The sequence below is a fragment of the Leptonotus elevatus genome, chromosome 17 (assembly GCF_054856555.1).
Source record: "Leptonotus elevatus isolate MCC_2025b chromosome 17, RoL_Lele_1.0, whole genome shotgun sequence".
NCBI lineage: Eukaryota > Metazoa > Chordata > Actinopteri > Syngnathiformes > Syngnathidae > Leptonotus > Leptonotus elevatus.
In genome coordinates, this window is record NC_141255.1 from 7371895 (window position 1) to 7394079 (window position 22185).

Sequence of the window (22185 nt, forward strand, 5' to 3'; positions counted from 1 at the left end):
CATGGGTCACTCTGACTTCATTTTGCTATGCCGGGTCACTCTATTGTATTTATTGGGGGTGGGGGTGAGGTCGGGGTGCTGGAATGGATTCACTCATTCATTTAAATGGGGAAAGTTGATTTGGGATACAAGTCATCTCTAACTAACTCAACTGTAAGTCAAGGTACAACTGTATGTCAATGAGAACCCGAATGTGAGCATGGTGCAGTCTCAAAAGATTATCTGGGACCTTTCCGTTAGCGAGCCGGAGACCGATGGTAGCTTCAAGCATTTGCGCGTAATTGTTCTCGCTCGCCACCCGCACGCTTTTAGCCCAGGCGACGGGGAGAGACCCCGCTCGTCCCACCCTTGACGTCTTTGACTATTAGGGTGATGCACGGTGGCCCATTCCTCATCCCACACAGGAAGGGTGATGGATTCAGTCGAGCCTCGGGCTGAAAATGGGCCTCCCGGCATAGAGCACGGGGATAGAGTGAGAGCTGATGGTGTAGTTCCACATGTGTGATGAGCGTCACGGTCATAGGTTCGCCTTCTTGCTAAATGAGGTTAAAGATTGCATTTATGCGCTATCTGCTCTTATGAACACTGCACGAAAATGTTTCACCAAATTTGTCGACAAATATAAATGTGTTTGAAATGGAAAACATAGCGACATGAGCCTTCTGATGCACAGATAAAGATTTATTGGACTTAAAATTTGGCTGAAGTAAGCATATTGTGTTGCTGTTTCATAATCAGCAAGATGAAGATAAAAGGGGGTAAAAAAAAAAAATCTAGACAACTAAACACGTTGAAAGCCAAATATGCCGTTTTCAGCACAATTTTTATCTGATAATGAAATATAAATTTCTGCTTACTGTACACAAGGTAGCTAATATATTGCATACTCACACATACACCAAATACAGCATAATGAATAATCATGCAGTCGTAATTATCTTCTAACAACCTTTTTCTCACTACGGTGCATCTTTGTGATTGAAGTCCACCCACATTGAGTTAATTGCATCCATTCCCTGATGCCAAAAATATGCAATTAAAGTTCTGGCGTCACGCAGCAGCCCTGCATAATCATTTTACATTACCATGTTTAAATTGGGAACCAAAAAGGTTTTATTTTCCTGGAGAACTGTATTCAGTCAGAGTGTGCCGGGCACACAAATGTTTTTATAAGCCTTACATGACATGGAATACCAGAAAGCCAGAAGCAAGCAGGGTGGTAAACATCTCAAGATGATACATAGAAAAGTCAAATTTGCTAATGGAAGTGGTGGAGGTTGGTACCAGCAAATGTTGGTCCAATTAAAAACAATATGAAATAAAATAAATGAAAAAAATGTGAGAATGTAGTGGTTGTGGGGTTAATCAAGTTTTGATAAATTGTACTATCAAGCTTCATGTACCACACCACTCAAGTCAAATGGAGTCTCCGACACACTTAAAGCTGTTTACTTGATGGGACAAACAGTCAAATACATAAATACAAAATGAAACACTTGCAAGGAGCATAGGGGAGCAGATGCTCACTGACTGTGTGGTGTGTGTGACTTCCAGATTAATTACCCTTTATGAAACCACCTTATTTATTTACATTCTCTTTTAGGATGTTTTAGTATGGTTTAAGATTTTACAAAACGGTGCTATTTCTTTATTGACATTTTTTTAAACAGCTTCATTCATTTCAATGGTGAGACTGTATTTAATGTACAACTTGTAAGTGCAGACTCTCCCGATCGCATGTTTCTTTAGGAACGCTACGAAGGCTTACCTTGCGTTCTTCATAGACGTTTCACATTGCGCGGCAGAGAGCCTGCCGCCATTGTACGTCACTATTCACTGTGTGTGTTGCGACGTAAATAACAATGTACGTCCAAATAACGTTTCTACAAAATAAATTAAACTGGAAATAATTTTTGAAAAATGTATCTCATAGTTATGCTAGTAACAACCAAATAAATAATATAGAGCAAACTTGTCATGACGGTCGGGGTTCCTTTTAAGGAAAAATGCTATATTGGGACATATAGTTCATATGTTGTCGTTTTTTGCGGGGACATTTTATATATCAGAAGTACTAGTGGTATTGATACTTGGTATTGTTAAAGGTGCCTACTCAAGAGTACTTGCATTGGTATCAGTCAGAAAAAAAAGTGGTATCAACCAATTACTAAAGGTAATTACATTTTTAACAAAATATTTCCATGAGTCATGATTTTTTGCTATTTGCGTCCGACTTGGTCCCTCAAGCCCATGAACAGTGAGTACTCTATTTTCAAGCCAGCAATGAACAATAACCAAAAATGCTTGCTATTTAATTAGCTTTCCACTAAAAGTGTCCCAGCTCAAAGCAGTGCGTCAGTGCACATATACTGTACTGTTTTGTAAGAGAGCCGAGATGCTGTCGACAAGTTGACTGCAGAAGCGCAAACTCTTAATAATGCAGCTCCTCCAGCGACTTGGCCCCTTCTCCATTTGCTCAGGCAGCTTGGGAGAAATGCTGATGATGCAACGTGCTGACCCAAATACACTACCTGCTCCCAGCAGACTGCGCCAGCTGGGGTAATCTCAGTCTCCCCCCCACCCACTTCTCCTCTGCCGTCTCTTCCCGAAACCCTTACCCTTTTATTTTCTCGGATTGCTAAAAAAAATGGGCTATATTGTATATACAGTATACCTGGCCTCACAATTGGTTTCCACTTTTCAATCCATCCAAAGTGAAGTATACTTGTGTTTTTTTTAGTGTATTATATTTAATGCTTAACAATCCCCAATAATTCTGTGCTGCTTCTGAAATGTTCTAGTGAAGACACGAATAATTACACTGGCACTCATTTTCTGCATGGCAAGAACAGCTTGTGTTTCTGGAAGTGAATTAGAAATCCCTGATTGTGTGCACTTTTCAAAAAGTGATGACGGCATATTGGAAATGCTAAATGTAGCATGTAAAACGAGGGCGTGCGTCTTTGAATTCACACCAAGATGCCTGACAGTGTCACGGATGATCACCGAGGTTAACAAAGAAATATGCCAGCGTGATACCCTTATTAGCTTCATTTGCATATTTAATAACGCTGCTTATCTCTGGGTACTTCAACTATTGACTCAGTCTTCATTACAATGCTTGTTCCGCTTTCAGCAGGATATTCTAACCCCCCACCCACCCCCTCCATCAACCGTTTTTTTGGAGACATCAACAAATGACAGTGAAATGACAATATTAACACACTCATTAAGCATGAGGGGGGGGGGGGGCACTTATTATTCCATTTATCGACATTTTAAATTTACATGATTCTTCAGGCCTTATTCGGTGCTAATCGATGTGTCCCAGCACTTCACTTTTAAAAGCTGTGACTGACAATGACGAATCGAGGTACAAGAACGGAGTATGCGGGAGTATGTAAGCAGGGAGGAGAAAATGGAATTACAAGCCAAGACTGAGACGAGTGAGAGAAATAATGAGTCCTGAGTCTAAAACAGCGATTCTCAAACTTTTTACACAAAGTAAAACCATCATGGCTAATGGCCCAAGTGTTCATCGGAAAAAACACAGGTTTGATTGAGAATCGGAATCTTCTTTATTGTAATAACACACAATGTTATGTAACTGCTCAATCTCAATAATTAGTACTTTCATGCCCTTTCTTATAATTATTCCAAGTCACCTGCCAAAGCAGTTGTCACCGAAGTGTGAGGCGCCGTGCCCCCGCCGAAATCGTTTGCCCGCTTTTGCTCTTCCACCTGACTGCCTGCACATTCTTCTTGTTTATTAAAAATACAACCCGGAGCAGCCACGTGCATATGTTCGCTTGCCACGAAAAGGTGCTGCATTAATATGCAAGTGTGGGCCATGAATTAGTAAGACGCCTGTACCCGCCACCCCCTTTGCTAAAGTGTCGCGTGTCAAGTTCACAAAGAACATAGCCGAAGGGGAGGGACGCTTGGCGGGTTGTGCCAGAGTACCTGTCCACTCCCTGCAGGACAAGCAGATCAGTTCTTCCTATTGGGGGCAACGTGTCCTCTTATGCTACCTGGAATTTTCCTCCCAAAAGGATGCAGTTACCTAAATAGCACAGCGGCGAGAGAAGAGAAAATGAGGCAATTTAACAGAATGGACATTTTCTTTGTTAGTTTGCTGATGCTGCTCACTACAACAACAAAACAGATGTATATATTAAATTCCTTATAGACCATGTTAGTGATTCATCCTGTGTCGACACAAGCCGGCAGCTCTATTTTTCTATCCCTGAAGTGAATTTTCCTCCCAGCTGCCGCGTTCACCGTAGTATTTGGGGTCAAGGTTGATAATGGCCAACAATTCAATTTCACAGCGGCTGCCTTGAGCAGACGCTGTTTGATCTTGCGCGGGACCCTTTCTAACAGCCCACTCTGCATATCCGCAACGACGTGAACTTAATCAAACTTTAATTAGCCCTCTGCTTGGGCGATAATTGGCAGTCAAGGCAAAGCCAGTAGCCTGCTTCTGCGCAAAGATGTGTCTTCGCAGTTCGCCGTGGAGGAGAAAAATGCAATTGGACGGAATCGGTATGGGGAACCTGACAAGGCCTTCTATTCTGGTATAGTAACCAATCATATTAAAAAGGGAACCTTTTATTCCAATAACACAGCATTTACGTAAAGTCAGGCAACCGGACCTGTTGCACGACTAATAAATGAAGTCATTAAACGCAAACGGCAGCCACAAGACACTAAAATGTTATATGGACCTACAGTATCTGGTGGTGAGAACAAGCAAGCAATACTATACAAGAATAGTTCAAGAGGTAAACAGTACTACAAAACATTTACAATCCAAGCCTTTTTGACCCGATGTGAAAAAATCCATGCCATGCCAATCTTATTGTAGGTGCCATGATCTCCTGAATCGAATTCCCTGAGAAATTAAATCAATAGCCTTACTCACTCTCAGGCCAAATCAATCTGTGGAGATTGTGGTGCGTGTACCCCCTCTGACTACTTAGGTCAATAGAGTTAATGTAAAAAGTGTGCAAGGGAGAGACAAGCACCCCCCCCCCCCCAACAACAAGACAATTTCAAAATAATTGCTCAAAAGGGACAGCAAGGCCTTCACTGCAAGAGGCACTGACTTAGATTTACACCATTTTAAAGAAAGCCCTTTAAATCCCAATTTTTCCTTAAAATTACATGAAATGTATAGCAATTTTCTAATCTTTCTATTTCTAGTTCTTGTGGCCGGTATCGGTCTGAAAAAACATCACTATCAGATTTCCAATTCGCCTCACATCACATCACCATTTCCTCCATCCCCTGATTGGTTGGTGCGAGCAAAACTGTTACAGCTAAGTTTGATTTAGTTTTTTAATACCCACAATTACAATTTTAAAGGCAGACTTTCCCAAAAAGCTCGACATCCTGATCTATCGTTTCTGTATAGCATGGAGGGTTTCTACAATTGGAACGTAAAAGTGATGGTGTTAAGAAGTGGATTAAGTCAGGTAAGTCCCCACTGAGGGCCAAGGTACAAAATCCAGGGCCCGCCACTGATAAAATTTAAGTTCTCGCTGCAAAAAGTATCTGACGATGAAAAGTGTTCCTTTAAGTTGGCTGGTCCCCGTTGTGCTTGCGGTGCCACATTTGACTTTTCCTGAAGGATTATGGTTGAATTTGATCTGAGCAAGTTTATTCAGCTCCAGCTCTGTCTGATACCGCCCCGCCGGTGTTAAGACGGCTCAAGTGCTCCCTGCGCTTTTTGGCTTATCCGCCCTCACTTACATTTATCCATTCTTCAGTTGTCATAAAGGGACGTCGAACGAGAGAAGGGAAATCACACGCAAATCCATTACTTCCGCTGTAAGTAAGCCATCTTACGTTACTAGTTACAAATGCTTAGGAAATGATTAATGCAAACGCATGCTCTTTCATTGATGGCGAGTTCATTTCACCATTCAATTTATGCTAAACATGATGGGGGAAATGACAGCAAACTAGAAGATATTTAGCTGAAGAATGTGAAAGGCCGTCATTGATTGTGATTCACTCCGTTGTGCCAGGCCGGCCCCGAGCCGCCCGATGTGTATTGCTCTGGTAAGCGTTTGTGAATGATTGTACGTGCAGAAACAAACCCGTCTGGAATCCCCTTGTTGAGCACAACAAAGCTACTTTTCAAGGGCACAGCATTAGGATTCAAGGACACCAGTCCGACAGACTTGGACAGACTCGTCTCCCTGCTGGGCGGATGAAAAGCAATCATAAAAAAGGGCGCCGCTTTGAAGACCATGCTTCATGGACTCGTCGATAGCCGGTATTGACCCTTCCCACTTTTATTTTACAAGGTTCCCATTCCAGGCTTAAATTACTGGAAGCTCATTGCTATGCTAGCTGTGCTGCGGCGGGCTGTCATACTGCTGATGCCAAGTATTTCCGCATTGATTCCACCTCTGGGATTAACTGGAATGCAAATGTATGCGTTTGTATACCTATCTGTGTTTCTGTGATAGAGAGAAGAATGGAAAAGCCTCATCGTGTCGAAATAATATTTGCGCTTGCTTGCACACAAGTAGGTCGTTTATTGCAGAGCACATATACAACCTTGACTTTTTTGAAGGAGCTGTTGTGCTCACAAGGCAGATGCACGTAAACGAGCAAACGTATCCGTGTTTCGACAAAGTCTATCAATTACAGCATCTCGGCGAACCCCACTCCCACGCGTACGCTCTTAAAAGCAAGGAGAAGTCTCGGCAACATGCGCTACACGCAATTACATGTGTGAGAACCGTCTTTCCTTGAAAGAAGCTTGGGAAACCTAACATGATGAGAAAACAACTTGGGGCAGGGAGAGATTAGCATGCAGCAAAGGATAATTCCCCAGTTTTGTAATTACGATGCAGATTACATTGCAATCGGTCATTCGAGATTGATCTTCATGGAAGCCTCAGCAGGCTGAGGCGTCCTTGTTTATTTATGAGGCAGCAATACTGTAATGTGGTGGATTTTACTTGTGAAATAAATCCAATGTTGATTGCGTATACTACACGTGATTGACAATATGTCCAGCACAGCGGCCCGATCCATTCTTCACCTGTAAAAACGCAGTGGAAGATCAGCGACGTGATAAAACCGTTTGCCACGAGAGAATAATGGCTCAAAAAGTCAAACTCCATCGTCATATTGTATTTCACAAACAAAAGTTTGTCTACTCGGGAAGAATGCAAAGTGTGTTCAGAGTTGCTGTGTTTCCGTTCAAGCCTACATTATTCCATACCTCCTTCCCAAAAAGTGTGGATAATATTTTGAAAAGTATGAAGTATTGAACTTCTCTCTGCAGAATTTCAATATGGTGGAAGAAATACATGATCACACAGTGAGTCTCAACATCGTTCCCTGGGCATCAGCAGGAGGGGGAGTGCGTTATATAACTAAAACAATTCAAACTTTCCAACACAAACCACTGCAGGTGTTCTTTGCATTTATATATGGTACAACAGGGCGCGTGGGCATACTCCGCGCGTCTGTATCGGAATGCGCATGTGCTGAGTGAGCCTGATAAACAGAATGTGAGGTCACCTTGCCGTATGATTAAAGGCTGCTTTAAAAAAAAAAAAGAAAAAAAAAAAAGAGAGATGCAGTTTGTAGTGGGGAAAAAGGGAGAAAAGGAACAATGCTAGATGCTTTATCAGACACAGCCAGAACGCAATACTTCAGATGAGGCTTATTTATGGAGGTCCTATAGGTGAAATGCCTTCAAAAGATAATAAGATTAAGATCACACTCAGAAATCCCTACCACGGCGGGGGTGAAGCTTTTGAAATAAAGCAGTTGAAGCTTCGCAGCTTAAGTTTAGAATGTGTCACACCTTTTCTTTGTACAAGTGCCTTCCATTTTGGCACGGTAAACACCAAAACCCTAATCGAATAAGAGAACCAACTTTTTTTTTTCTTTTTTTACATCATCTCAAACAAAAGTTGAACTACATGAATTTGGCCATGTCACAAAAACTGTTTCTGTGGTTCTTTAAAGGCATAAAAAAAACATTTGCTGTGTGTGTGGGATAGGAACAGAGCCCTGCTGCCTCCCTATAAAAGTTTATAACTGTCTTTATTCATAGTTTATTATGTAGTCCATCCAACCATTTTCTTAACCGCTTGTCCTCACAAGGATCGTGTATGTCTTAAATAGTCTGTTGTACGGCGCAGATAGCAAGATTGTCTAATGGCAATCTACGACAAATCAACTTGAAGCACTTTGAACAAATAAAATAATTTAAATCTTAAAGAGCTCTTTTTACATTGCCAGATTTATTCCACTTGTGTGAAGGATCAGCAGACGAGAGAGACGAGCAAGATTGAAGTATCCAATGACCAGTATAAGGGCGCCGGGACCATAGATGTATATAAAGGGGATTTTAAAATTGTTTGTTTTTTTTTAATCACAGCGCGAAGACTCACGTTTTTTCTAATAGCTAGGTTTGAATGTATACAACTGTACTGTAGTTTTCTAACAGTCAAAAGTTCGCCATTTGGCAAGTAACACATCACATATGAAAAAAAAAAAGCTTAATTTTTTCTAGTGATAGACCGATATGTTTTTTCCCCCAGAGTTGATACCATACCGATTATTAGTCGTCAAGGAAGCCGATAACCAATATTTCAAGCCTATTTCATTTGCAGCAAAAAAGTTAATGTTAGCGTCAATATTTTTTACAATCAATTTTGACAAACAGGGACGGAAAAGTACAATTTAAGAAGAAAATTGGATGAGTTGTTGTAACAGGCTAGCAACTAACAGCACAGTAAAGTAACAGTAGAGAAGAATGCTAAAACCATCATTCAAGTTATAGTTGACGGTTTTCTCAATGACTATGTTTACATGCCATCAATATTCAGGTTGATGTCAAAGTACCAGTTTCTGAAAGATTTGGAATAACCCGTTTACATGCGTGAGCAATATGATCGACCCCCATCGAAACCGCCATGACGCAAATAGACGTCATTTCTGCTTCTTACCACAGACCACCCAGTTTCAATTAACAGTCAGGTAAATCAACTGAAATTCAAAACTTCTAAGCCCAATCAGCTGTTTTCTAAGATGTTGGTTATACTACGCAGCTTACACATCCACTGTGTGAAAAGGTCCTTCCCTCATTTGTAATGTCCTTCGCGAATTGATGACAAGAAAGGCGGCAAACTGCTGTAAAAGTCGCTGGAATGACCCTCGTGTGAAAACACTAATCACAACTATGACTACCAAGGGAAGTCCGGCCCCAATCGACAACCGCTATTAATAAGGCTATACATTTCCATACTGTAACAAGTTCACTATGGTGTAATGCTGCCCACCCACAAGGACTCCTGACACACATGATTAATTGCCCTTGGCCTGATCGCTGGTAAAATAAATTTCTTAAGACACGTGGCGCATCGTTGATGTTTAAGAAACACCATCTGTCATTATTTTTAATCTATCCCACTGGAGTTGAAGATTGAGCTTGATCTTCCATCTAGCGAGTGCTAATATGGCATTCCATGTATTATGCACGATTAAACAAGACGTTTTCTCGACAGCAATTATCACGACACACAAAATGAATGTTTATGACGGCGTAAGAACACAACGCAACAGAAGCTATAATTACAAAGATTTTTTTTTTTAACTGCGATTTGTTGCCGCTATCAAAGACAAAAGTCGCGGAAATTCGTCATTGTGTCAAAGTCATCATGACATTAGACCAAGCATATCCAACTGATATGAAACTTGACTTCAGTATGTATTCTAGGTATGACCGCTTCAGAGACAATACTTTAAATTGTGACATTATGACCTTTACGGGCTACAACCTTTCAACACAAAGGACACATTTGGAAGTGTACCCCAAATTGCAAGCAATTGCTGAGTAAAATAAAAGATTAGCCCATCATCATTAGGTCATTTTACAGCAACTAGCCGTCTCTATAACGACCGCATTCACACCAACCAAACCCAATAAAATGTTTACTTTCTGAATCCGGCGGGTTATACAATTGGCACGGCCATTTTTTCACCCAATAGCAGGTCTTGCAATAAATTGCATGAATCCCTTTCGTCTCCCTTAATAAGCTCATTCCACAACGCTAAAGACATTTTAATTGGCACGGCCTGTAAACCCTGATGGAGCCTTGACGATTCATATTCGCCATAATGGTGAATTTACACTGCTGCGCATCAGTAGCTAATTCCCTTGGGGGAATAAATCTCTGCAGGCATAGCAGTGACCACTGTATAAATATTGACAGTAAACCAGAGAACTACTGTATAAGCAGCTCATACACCAAATAACGTCAGCAAACATTCACAACACACTTAATCTGGTATTAATAAAATACATATTTGAACCCACTGACCACTCTCCTGCGCACACATTATTAGCATTCCAGCCATTAGCGAGAAGGCTTGTTGGACGTTGAGACTTTGAAACACTCTCACATGTACTTGAGAATGCAATTTCTGTGGAAATTGCATGTGAATGCTGAAGTGTTTAATGGAAATCTTGTGGAGTTAAAGGACATGCTGTAAAACATATGTGAGCACTTGAAGTTGGAATGTATTGACTGAAGAAATAATTCAATATAAATCATGAATACGCTGAAGTTGGAATGTTTGAGAAATGTGCAAGGAGGACATAGATCTCTCTTAAAATGCGGATTTCATGAATATTTGCAAGATTAAATAGCATGAATAGGGCTCGGCGATATTGCTAGAAAAGTGTCACAATGTAAAAATATCGTATCAGTTGATTTAGATAATTACTGATGTTTTTTTGTTTTGTTTTTTTATTCAAAATAAGGATCCGGAGAAAAATGGTATAATTTAGGTAACTTTATTTAACCTTTAATCAACACAACTGTGGTTAAGGCAAATAAATTGGTCAATGTAAAGATTAAATAAAAACCTTTTTAAAGATAATTGTGCTCATATGCCTGGCTGAATGGTGTATCACAATGTAAGTAGTCAATATTGCTAACTTTTTTTTTTTACCTATGTAAAATAAAAATACTTCAGTTGATAAAAGATTAAATACCATTCAAAATATATGGTATTAAAACAAATTTTCAAGAAATGTACATTGTTTTTGTGTACATTGTAACCTAGTTTAATGTGCAATGTTGTTTATTTGCGGAAGACTCAACCACGATACAGTAACGTACCTGTACCTGAATTCTATGAATTTTGTGAAGCTTGAATGATTTCAATTGGTTGAGAAATGTTTCAGGATGAAAAAAGTTTTTTTTTCGTTTTGTTTTTTTTAACAGAAAAACTTTAGTGCATAATAACGTGCGAATACTCCTCAGCATTCACACAATTATTCTACCAGGTGTTAATAGGAGACGTTTGTCATTTTCTCTTGTGCGCTCTCTGCCACATTGTCTGTCGACATGGACCATCCAAGTTCCCATCTGGCAGCTGTCAACGTTATACCTGGCCGCTAACACGGAGGTTAATGAAGCCCCCTGTGTTAGCCAATGCACCCCCCGGCGTTCAGGCCTCAAGCTGCTTGGAGACGCACACGCAGCCCTGAAGGATTGGCTCCATTACGGGTTACCAGCACGGGGCTACGTACACGTCCTGGAGAAAATGAGGCTTGCACCTGCTACCTGGGCTCAGCTGTTGCTATGCAGCAGTGATGGGGGAGGAACGGTACCAATACTTGGTTACTGTAGTAAATTCAATCCAGATTACAAAAGTACTTTTAGCTCTGGAAGGGCGCGTGTTAACATAATGGTGAAAGCTTAAGGTGCCTGCGGTTCTCTATGACTGATGGCTACGTCCCCATTTCAGACTGTGTATTTAACAAGGCCTATTTGGGCAAAGAGTCACAGGGGGGGGTGTCTTCTCTGTCGCTATGGATCGACCAGTTTGTGGTATCTCACACAGTGGGCTGTCTCTATAGACTGGGTCAATGGCAGATTAAAGATCCAGACCTTTCGTCTCTGGCTTTGATACGCTTGCAGGAAGTCACATGACATTCACAAGGGATCTTTCAAACAGCATAGAAGGGCAAAAGTCGGAATAAAGAGATTTTTGTTGTTGTTAGATTGCCAGACTTTGGCGTTAATGCTCTCTCTTTTATATAAGTTAAAGTTTCATCAGACAAATACCTTCACTTGTCTGCTCATACCCGTCTACTTAACAACCGCAGCTTCAAATGAGCGACGGCAAGGTCTTCATATTGTATCAAAGACATTTCAAGTGTCGCCGGCTCACCACCAGAGCGCAAATTCATAATCCCACAAGTGCACTTACGTAAACAGGTGTCCTTTTGTGCTTACTGCCATTATTCTGGGAACATGCTAATCAATCTCACTTTCACAAAAGTGACTTTCCAGAATATAACTTTATCCAAGGTGAGTCAAGGTAATGGTTTAGCCGCGGCATGTAGAAGTGGCTTAAATAAGAGTATTACTGCACCAAAAAATGAGGGCATTTTTCTGAGAGTGAAAAAGTCCCTGCAAAGTGAAGTAATCACAGACAAATGGTCCAATACTTACTGGGGGAAGGGGGTTTGAGGCTACGCAAATCTAGGGATTTGGGCTTCAAAGCCACCTTTCTGTCATTCAGAGTAAGTGCTTGCATTTGTCTCAATTAAATATTATTTACTCATACTAGAGATTTTATATAAACATGTATATACACGATGCAATTAAATACAGATTCAGTAATTTATTTAATTCCTAATCTGACTAATTACAGAACTATCACAAGCCTCGGAAGAACATGCAAATGCCACACAAGAAAGCCGGAGTAGAGATTCGATCCCCAAAGAACCGCGGCAGATTTGCTACCACCATGCTACAATTAACTTCCACATTTGGATAATTACATAAATAACATCACATCTCCATGGCAATTTCTTTATGGTTGGACGGGATGGGGATTGTCTCAAGATGACTTGTAACTCGAAGTAAATAAAAATAAGTAACATAACTAAAACTACTAAAAACTAGCAAACTTGCTCTGAAAAGGGATTCAACCTAACTGAATTTGACTAAAAACGAAATAAAAACCTAACTCCTAGGGGAGGAAATCCCAAACTCTTATAAATTTGTTCTGGTTGAGGATCAAGCCCATTTTAGAAAAGTTATTTGGAAAATTGTTTTCACTCCAAAGTCAACTGTGTGTAGGGCCACAGGTGCACGAAATTGCCCATGACAGCAGTCTGGTATGAATGTCTAAAGTTTGTGCGCGCGAGTAGTTTCAAGCTGTCAGCGGGGTCCCTCGGGGACACTTTCCGCTTGTCTTCCTTTCGTCTTTGTCGTTTCGCCCGTTTGCTGCACTCCGCACCTAACCTGGTGTGCTTCTCACGGAGAATGAGCACTTGGGTGTGTGTTTTTGTGTCTTTTTCATGACACGTCGCCACGCATCACATGTACAGCTCTCTGGTAGAAACACATAATCAGGTCAGGGTGTTTGAATGTGTCTCTGCTGTCTGGCGCCCGTCTCTACGCCTTTGAAGCGGACGCCCAGATGCCGCGAGATGCTCCGCGCTCCTTCGGAGGAGGAGGAGGGAGTGCAAACATCAATGGGCTTGAGACTTGACATGGTCTTACAAATGCACATATACTGCAAACACGAGGTTGCCGGGCTACTGGGTTAGAAGCAGAGGTGGGTAGAGTAGCCAAAAAAATGTTCTCAAGTAAGAGTAGCGTTACTTCAAAATAATATTACTCAAGTAAAAGTCAGTATTCGCTGAAAAGAATACTCAAGTACTGAGTAACTGCAACTCATTTGCTCCCAAAAACGTATAAATACGTTCTATTTGAAATGTTTTAAGTGTCCCAAAGTTGTTTGTTTTTAATGTTTTTATTATTTTTTGCTATAGCATATAGAATGCAGCCTCTGAACTGCACAGAACGGGTGAAGCAGTGGTAGTAATTACATAAACGGCCAGAAGGTGGCAGCAGAGTATAAGAGCAACCAGGGAAAACTGGGAAACAAGCCGATTTCCCCACAGTTCTAAACAGATTTTTGAATAATGATGAAACTTAGCTATATTCTAATGCTAATTGCTCAAAATGGAAACAGATAGAAATATTTTATATATTTGATAATATATATTTAATTTTTTTTCCTGATGAAAGAGGAGACTGCAAAATCAGTCAAAATCCAGTAAAACAACCTGGAGCGAAGGGGGTCGCTTCAGTGAAAATGGCTGCCAGTGAATGAGTTAAACATGAAGTGTAATTTATTTATTTTTTAAAACAATGTCATAATACAGACAAAAACAAAATGATGTGAAAATGCTGTCTTCAAACCATAAAAATAATAATAACTTTTTGAGCTCCATTTTTTTCAAAAGTTACTCAAGTAAATGTAACGGAGTAAATGTAATTGTTACTACCCACCTCTGATTAGAAGAGTACAGGACAAAATGAAACTTTCCAAACAAGTCCGTGGAAGCAACAAACTTTGAAGTCCAAAGGGAATATATGACATATTGTTAAGCTCACACTTTTTCATTCAGCTAACCTTAACCTTATTCACTGCAATTATAAACATATTTCTACTGCAATTATTGTTTGCTTCATCAAAACAGCAAATGATCAAATAAATCATTTCTACATGCTATAAACTGAGTGTCATCAGCTTCTTCAAAAAAATATGAGTGGTCTCACTTTTTACACTTCTGAACATGACGCGACTCATTTATGAGACACTAAATATTTTACCGACTTGAAATGAAATGACAAGTGTGTCCTTGGGGGCTGTCTCAATTTCAAGTGTCACCATTTGCAAAAAGCTCGGAAATTCTCAACGATGATTCTTTGGATCTCACACTGCTGTGCACTTGGCACCTTCGTGGAATACTTGCCATCTCACACATTTGGGGAACTGTGAAAGGTGACTTCATACAGCGCAGAGCAGATCTCGATTCTCCCCAAAACAAGTCGCCGGTGTGGCATTCATATCAAACAACAATGCGGCTTCGGCTCCCTCCACTTTAACACATCATCGCCCCTCAGCCTTATTTCCTCCATCTCCTCACTCTCTAATTTCCTCCCTTTTGGGCTCCCTCCTTTTATTCCCAATTAAATACGTCATTGTATCAACTGCAATCTACATATGAAATGTAATTTACACGAAATTCATTCCTAGCTTTCATTTGTGCATTTGCTCCCATGTGTAATATGTTTCGGCGGAGCAATGCCATTGGTCACCATCTGGGTGAGTGAGAAAGGCAAGCGATATGTATTAATTTCCTGTTAATGGCATATGAGCTCGGATGGAGTGGGGGGGGGGGGGGTGGTGGGGGCTGGAAAACATGGAATGGAGGAACACAGATGCAATAGTAAACGTTTAAAGAGGCATCGCATTAAAATAAACACCACTTCAAAGCCGAGGGAGGAAAAAAAAGTCGACAGATGCACAATGGCGATAATGGCAGAAGAACGTAATTTTGAGCGACTAAGTGTCATAAAACATACCCCCTACTTTAAAAATAACCGCATCTGGTGCTTGATTGAGCCACCAAGTCGTGCCCCCGACAAATTTGAAACTCCCTCGAGTCCAAAGTACAACATGTTTCATGACATGCAAATGCAACGTGGATCATTATTTGCAGTTCAATCGTGACAACAGCCGAGTCACCGTGCATTTGCATTTGTTGATTGTATCTTCAGGAGGGAAAATTCTAATATGGCTTTGATTCGTACAAACGCGACAAACTGCAATTTAGTACGTCTCTAGATCTTCCGTCACTGCGGCTGGCCAGTTATTTTTAGGATACTTAATTGTTTACCTCAATCAGATGACTTATTTAATTACACAGCAATTAACTCATTCACTCACAGACATTTTCACTGAAGCAACCCCCTTCGCGCCCGGCTGTTTTACTGGATTTTTACTGATTTTGCAAGGCCCACAGAATATTGTGTTATATTGCTATAAAAACATGAAACCCACCAAAACAAAGATTAGAGTCTCTTCTTTCATCAGGAAAAAAAAGTATAATTGTATCTGTTTCCGTTTTGCTAAATTTCATCATTATTCACAAACCCGTTGAACACACTAGGGAAAAGAGCTTTTTGCAACATGGTCCAGGTTGATCTCTTATACTATGCTGCCACCTGCTGGCCATTTTTGTAATAACTACCATTGCATCAAGTGTTCTCTTCAGTTCAGAGGCTGCATCAAAGCCTTCTGTATGCTGGATTCAAATCAAGTAACATAACGGCAAAGGACAACATTTTAAGACGCACAAATGTGAGCAACCCGTGTTCCATTAGACACTTACCTGAGATTTGAAATGGTTCTAATAAGAAAATATTGCAGAGATTGATTCCTTTTAGAGCCAAAGTGCTGCTGGAATTGCACGAATAAAACTAATAAAAGCATAGAATTGAATTATGGTGACACTGAGTTCCACTTAATACGCTAGGGGGAAAAAGTGCAAATCTCCCCGTGACATAAGTAACTTTGGTCAATCAAGCTATTATCTTCTGAGTTTCCAGGTGAGACTCCTTGATCTCAATTTGTCAAGAAGCCAAATATACCTAAATTAAATCCTCTATCAGTGCAGTGGCATGTGGTCTTTATTTTTACGGGCACTCTCAACAGCCTGGATTTACTTTAAGCTGCAGGGCAAGTTTTGGAGGGAGCTATTATGTAAAATGGAAAGGGGATTTACTCACATTTGTTTGTGCCTTATTGCTTTTTTTTTTTTGTATCCCTGAAAGTAATTAAAGCCTGACATACCGTAAGTGCACGTAAAATGCCATCCAATCATTCCTGCAAATGTGATACTGTATATGAATCGCTTCTAATTCTAATTACATTTGAACTTTCCATTGGAATGGAATTAAAGGCAAAGTGGCACTGTCATCAGTGGCCGACAGCAGCAACCCCGCTGATGGACATTGTTAATTACCGAGCCTCGACACTGGGAGGCTTTCCCGCAATTTGATTCATTCTGCTGCCAGTGGCGTCCCGATTCTGCCAAAGGCCTGTTTGATATTAGTCTCCTTGCCATAAGCGTGACCGTGCAAAAGGTGCAATTAGTGTTCAACGTGCATGATTTATTAATTTTTTTTATAGAAAGTCGGAGCAGGGAATACACATTTTAAAGTAGCTGATTTTTACACCACAGCAGCTAAGGATTGCCAAAATGTATCGAGCAATCGACAAGTAATCGATTATCCAATTAATCGACAACTATTTTAATAGAGTAATCATCTGGAGCCATTTTATTTTATTTTTTATTGTCCAAAACCTCTGATTTCAGCATATGAACAGTAATTGTTCACGGATTTTTGTAGTCCTTGATAAAAGAAAACTATCTTCTGTGTTTAATCAAAATAAGACATTTGCAAACTTTGGAAAAGAATGGCTGAACCGGTAACATAGAACAACATCAATAACCCTTTTTTTTTTTATCAATATAATACAAATACGAAGTACCAATGTTAAGAAGTTAAAAGTTGACTTACCCAAACTCTTTTGGCAGTTGTGACGGATCTGGATGAAAGGGACCCCCCCCACACACACACATTGTCCACCACTTTCAGTCATTCTCTGCATCGGTTCCCCCAAAAAATGCCCATCAATCATCATTTTTTGCCAATGTTATAACAACACATTGCAGGTCTTATAAATAATATATTTTCATGCTATCATGGAGAACATGGGAAATGTTGAGCACATCCATCTTATACCTTTTGCACATTTTGCTTTATGCACAGAAACTAGTCCCACTACCAACCAAACAACTTTAAGGATATAAAGCATTTTCGAATTAATATCACTTTTATTCCTGAACGTACATGTCCCCTTTATTCCCTCATGGGTGCAGAACATGCCACAGACAAAGAAGAGAAGAAGAAAAAAAAAAAAAAAAGAGTTTAGTATTCTTATTAAAGAAAGCACCGAGGAGTGGAGTGCACCGATAGCAGCTGGTCGTTTTTAGAATGTCACCTCGCTTGGCAGCGACACAGATGGGACGAGGATGTTTCATAGCACTGGCACGCAAATTTGATTACTGTTATTGTGGCAACTTTTTTCATTATATCCAAACGAATGAACTGATAGGAGCTGTCGTAAAGAGACTAGTGGGTGTGTTTGACCCATTTTAACCATCCTTATGCCACTACGTTGTTATTGGAAACTTTGATGACGACCACTTTGATCACACACACTGAGGTGGAGACTTAGCTGTAAAAAGTTGAAGCGATAGACGGAAGCGGGGTTACGTCGACCAAATGGTCAACCAATAAAAGCTGACCAACCGTTATTCCTGAGGTAAATTTTCAGCACCAATAGTGAATACTGGCCTGCCAATATCACATCTCCCTCCAGAGTCCAGCCACATTTAAGAGTTAATCATTTTTATCTCCTCAAATGCAGAATGAAAGCTTTGACATGTATTCTTTCTCCTGTCCAGCTCTATTCCATTAGTTAAACTCGAAATAACAGCTTTGCAGAAGTCATGGCAAATTGTACCTGACATTGTTCATAGCTTGATATTTCTATAAAAAGTACATTGAAACAAACAAAAGCACCAGAGTGGCATTTCAGATAAATACTTGTTTTTCCCAAAGGACATTACAAGAAACAGGTCAGCAAGGAGAATATGCAGTGTGTTGTGTTGACAAAGATTGTATTGTTCTGGTCACATTTTGAATGTAACTACAAATTACAGTGAGTGTTCCGCAAGTCCCAAGTTATATAAAATGCAAGCAAGTCGATTGCTTTGCTACATATTTTAAAAAAAAATTACCTCGATTGAATGAGGGGTTTCTTTCTCATCTTCGCAACCGTATGTGCATTAGAAGCAGACATCCATTGTTTCACGGAGTGGCACTGTGACACGAGAAATTGCCGAGACCGATTGGAACCTATGCACATCTTGATGCATGACAGATGAGATGAACACGTGTGTCATAACTTTGTAAGATAAAACAGTGCGAGCAAATAAATCATTGGCGTCAATTTGTTTGAGAGATGTGCAAGGAAGAACGTCCACGTCACTGTACTGGAGCAGTCTGTCAGCTCATCGTTGTGTCTGTCTAAGGGCTCGGTTTTGGACAGGGCGGACTCTGGATCTTTGATCAAGAACAGTGAGAAACGCAGAATGCGGGTGCTGCGCTGCGTTTCCACTGTCGTCTGAAGTGCCACGCCCCCTAGATTAGATCTCAAACAACATAGCAAAATTTGTGCTTTGTTACAAACGTACTGACAAAAAAGATGAAGGTCATTTTGTTCTGTTTTTTGGGATTTATCTTAGATATATTCAATCTGTCTCGGTCTCGACCCCCGAAAGCCTTGGTCTCGTCTCGCCTCGGCCTCCGAAAGCCTTGGTCTCGCCTCGGCCCCCGAAAGCCTTGGTCTCGTCTTGGCCTCGGCCCTGAAAGCCTTGGTCTTGTCTCGGCCCCCGAAACCCTTGGTCTCGTCCCGGCCCCCGAAAGCCTTGGTCTCGTCCCGGCCCCCGAAAGCCTTGGTCTCGTCCCGGCCCCCGAAAGCCTTGGTCTCGTCCCGGCCCCCGAAAGCCTTGGTCTCGGCCTCGACCCCCGAAAGCCTTGGTCTCGCCTCGGCCTCGACCCCCGAAAGCCTTGGTCTCGCCTCGGCCTCGACCCCCGAAAGCCTTGGTCTCGTCTCGGTCTCCATACCCTCTAGTGTTGCTAATGTGTTGGTGTCAGTTGATGATCTTGTATTAATACTCTTCTTCTTCATATTTTATTGCAAACTGTGTTACCATGTGGCAATAAGGTCAATCTAGGTACCACAACAGACATTTCTTAAGCATGTGATGTCGTGTTGGTCTCATCTTAAGTACACTGCACTATAAAAAAAAAACAGTAAGCACACACCATTGCAGTTGCTATTATAATTATAAGTATAAGTAAATAATATATTTACTAACAGGGGATTGGATTGGGTGATGCAAGGTCAACCTCTCACCAAACAATTGAGCTTGGACCCATTCAGTGTCAGGTTTGGATCGTGCCGATCGTCTTGGATGCAAAATCACAGTCGTTACGGTGGTTTGTGCGGAGGTGAATGTGACAATGAAAAGCTCATTGTCAGGAAAGCCAGATGTTAGATGAGCCAAAGATTTGGAGGGTGAGGTGTTGAATATGGACATGGAGGACGCAAAAGCGGCCATCTGCTCTTATCCTGTTCTCCTTTAGTACTCTTTCAATGGGCCAGACTACCAATAAGCAACAATGGTGGCAATTTGTTTGGCGTGTGCACGCTCATCGTCATCCAAATTGTTCATGCAGGTGCCGGGGATACATACACTGCATGATTGGCTGCCGTCCGAGAAGCTCTCACTGATCAAAGCTCCTCACTTGGAGCTGAAAGGGAGGTCAAGACCCTTGAAGCGATCCGCTCCTCTACACCTCCCTCTTCTCCACCCATGCCCCTCGTTTATTCCGTGCCGTTGCTATAATACCGGTCATTTGTGCAACGTGCCGTTCAAAACCTATAATTTCCAAGGAGCCGCTTCCTTGCTTTGCGTGTTGTCCACAGTAACGTTCGCAATATTTAGTATGGCTGAATTGCAGCAAAAATAGTTTGATACCAATTTCTCTCAGTAAAGTCTAATTGGCAGCCAAATTAGTACTCATTCACTCGTCACAAGGTCAGGATTCCCCTGAAGCACACGCTCAAAAGAGATGAATTTGATTCCCAGTTTGTAAGATAAACCACTCCATCGTGATGCACCTTTTTTGGATGAATTTATACCAGACTTTCTGTCTTCATTTTTTTTACTCCCCAGAGCAATTAAATGAGGTTGGTGCCACGACTCCTACGCATCACTTTCATATGCATTTCTTATCATATACTGTACATATACATTCTAACTTATTGTTTTCTTTCTTCTTCTATCCAAGGAATAGGATAAATCAATGGCACCTAGTCTAAAAACAGGAAGAAGACTCGGAAAGATATTGTAGGACTTTATTTATCATCCCAATTCATATACAGTGTTTCCCACACCATGTTAATACTTGGGTGGGCCACCCAAGTAAACTGGTGACCACCTAGGTAGATTTCAAGAAAATGTAATAAAATATATACAGCGCTGCTCAAAAGTTTGTGAACCCTACAGGCATGGTCAGACTTTTTGTATAAAATATTAAAATAACCTTATTAAATATTTAGTCATACCCAAATCTACAATGCTGACATTGAAAATAAGGGACTTGAAAAAAAAGAATGATATATTGTCATTCATTCTTGAACAAAAGTTGTTGATTTAAGAAAAACTCATTTCATGGGTGCAAAAGTATGTGAACCTCTCATTTAATCGGACATTGCACCTCCTTTTGCAAAGAGAACTTCATCCAAACACTTTCTTTAGTGACTTACCAGTCTTTCACATCTATGAATTTTTGCCACTCTTCCTTGCAAAACGCAGCCAGTTGAGAGAGGTTGGATGGGCGTCTAGCATAAACTGCCCGCTTCAGGTCTCGCCAGTGTTTTAAAAGAATTTAAGTCAGGATTTTAACTGGGCACATCCAGAACGTGAATCTTGTTGTTCTTCAGCTATTCCTTGGTTGTATTGCTGGAATGCTTTGGATTATTGTCATGTTGCATGATCCATCGTCTACCAGGCTGTAACTTCACAAAGGACCGCTTCAGGTTATGTTCCAGGATTTCACAATATTCCTCTGAATTCATGATTCCCTGGACTATGTGGAGTTGTCCATGTCCTGAGGATGAAAAGCCAGCCCAGAACTTAACATTCTAGGGTGAAGGTTATTTTGCTGGTATGCAGAGTTGACTTTTCACCAAACATGACTGTTTTAGTTGTGACCAATTTTGGACTAATTTGTCCACAGAAGGGACTTCCAAAAAGCTTCAGTGTTGTCCAGGTACTCGCTGGCAAAGTTGAAATGGGCAGCTTTGATATTTGTTTGTGAGCAGAGGCTTCTACCTAGCAAGCCTTCCATGAAAGCCTTGACTTTTCTTCTGATTGTTGAAGGATGCACATGTGTCCCAGATGCAGCAAAAGAGGTCTGCAAATCCCTCGATGTAATGTTCGAGTTGGCTTTTTACCTGAATTATCATTTTTCTTGTGGTTCTTGCTGATATTTTTAGAAGGTCGTCCACTTCTAGGCAGGATTGTAGTAATGTTTTGTGTTCTCCAGTTGCAGATGATCTGCTTCACAGTGGAATGATGAAGCTTTTTTTTTAATGACTTTATAGCTTTCCCCAGACAGATGTGCTTTC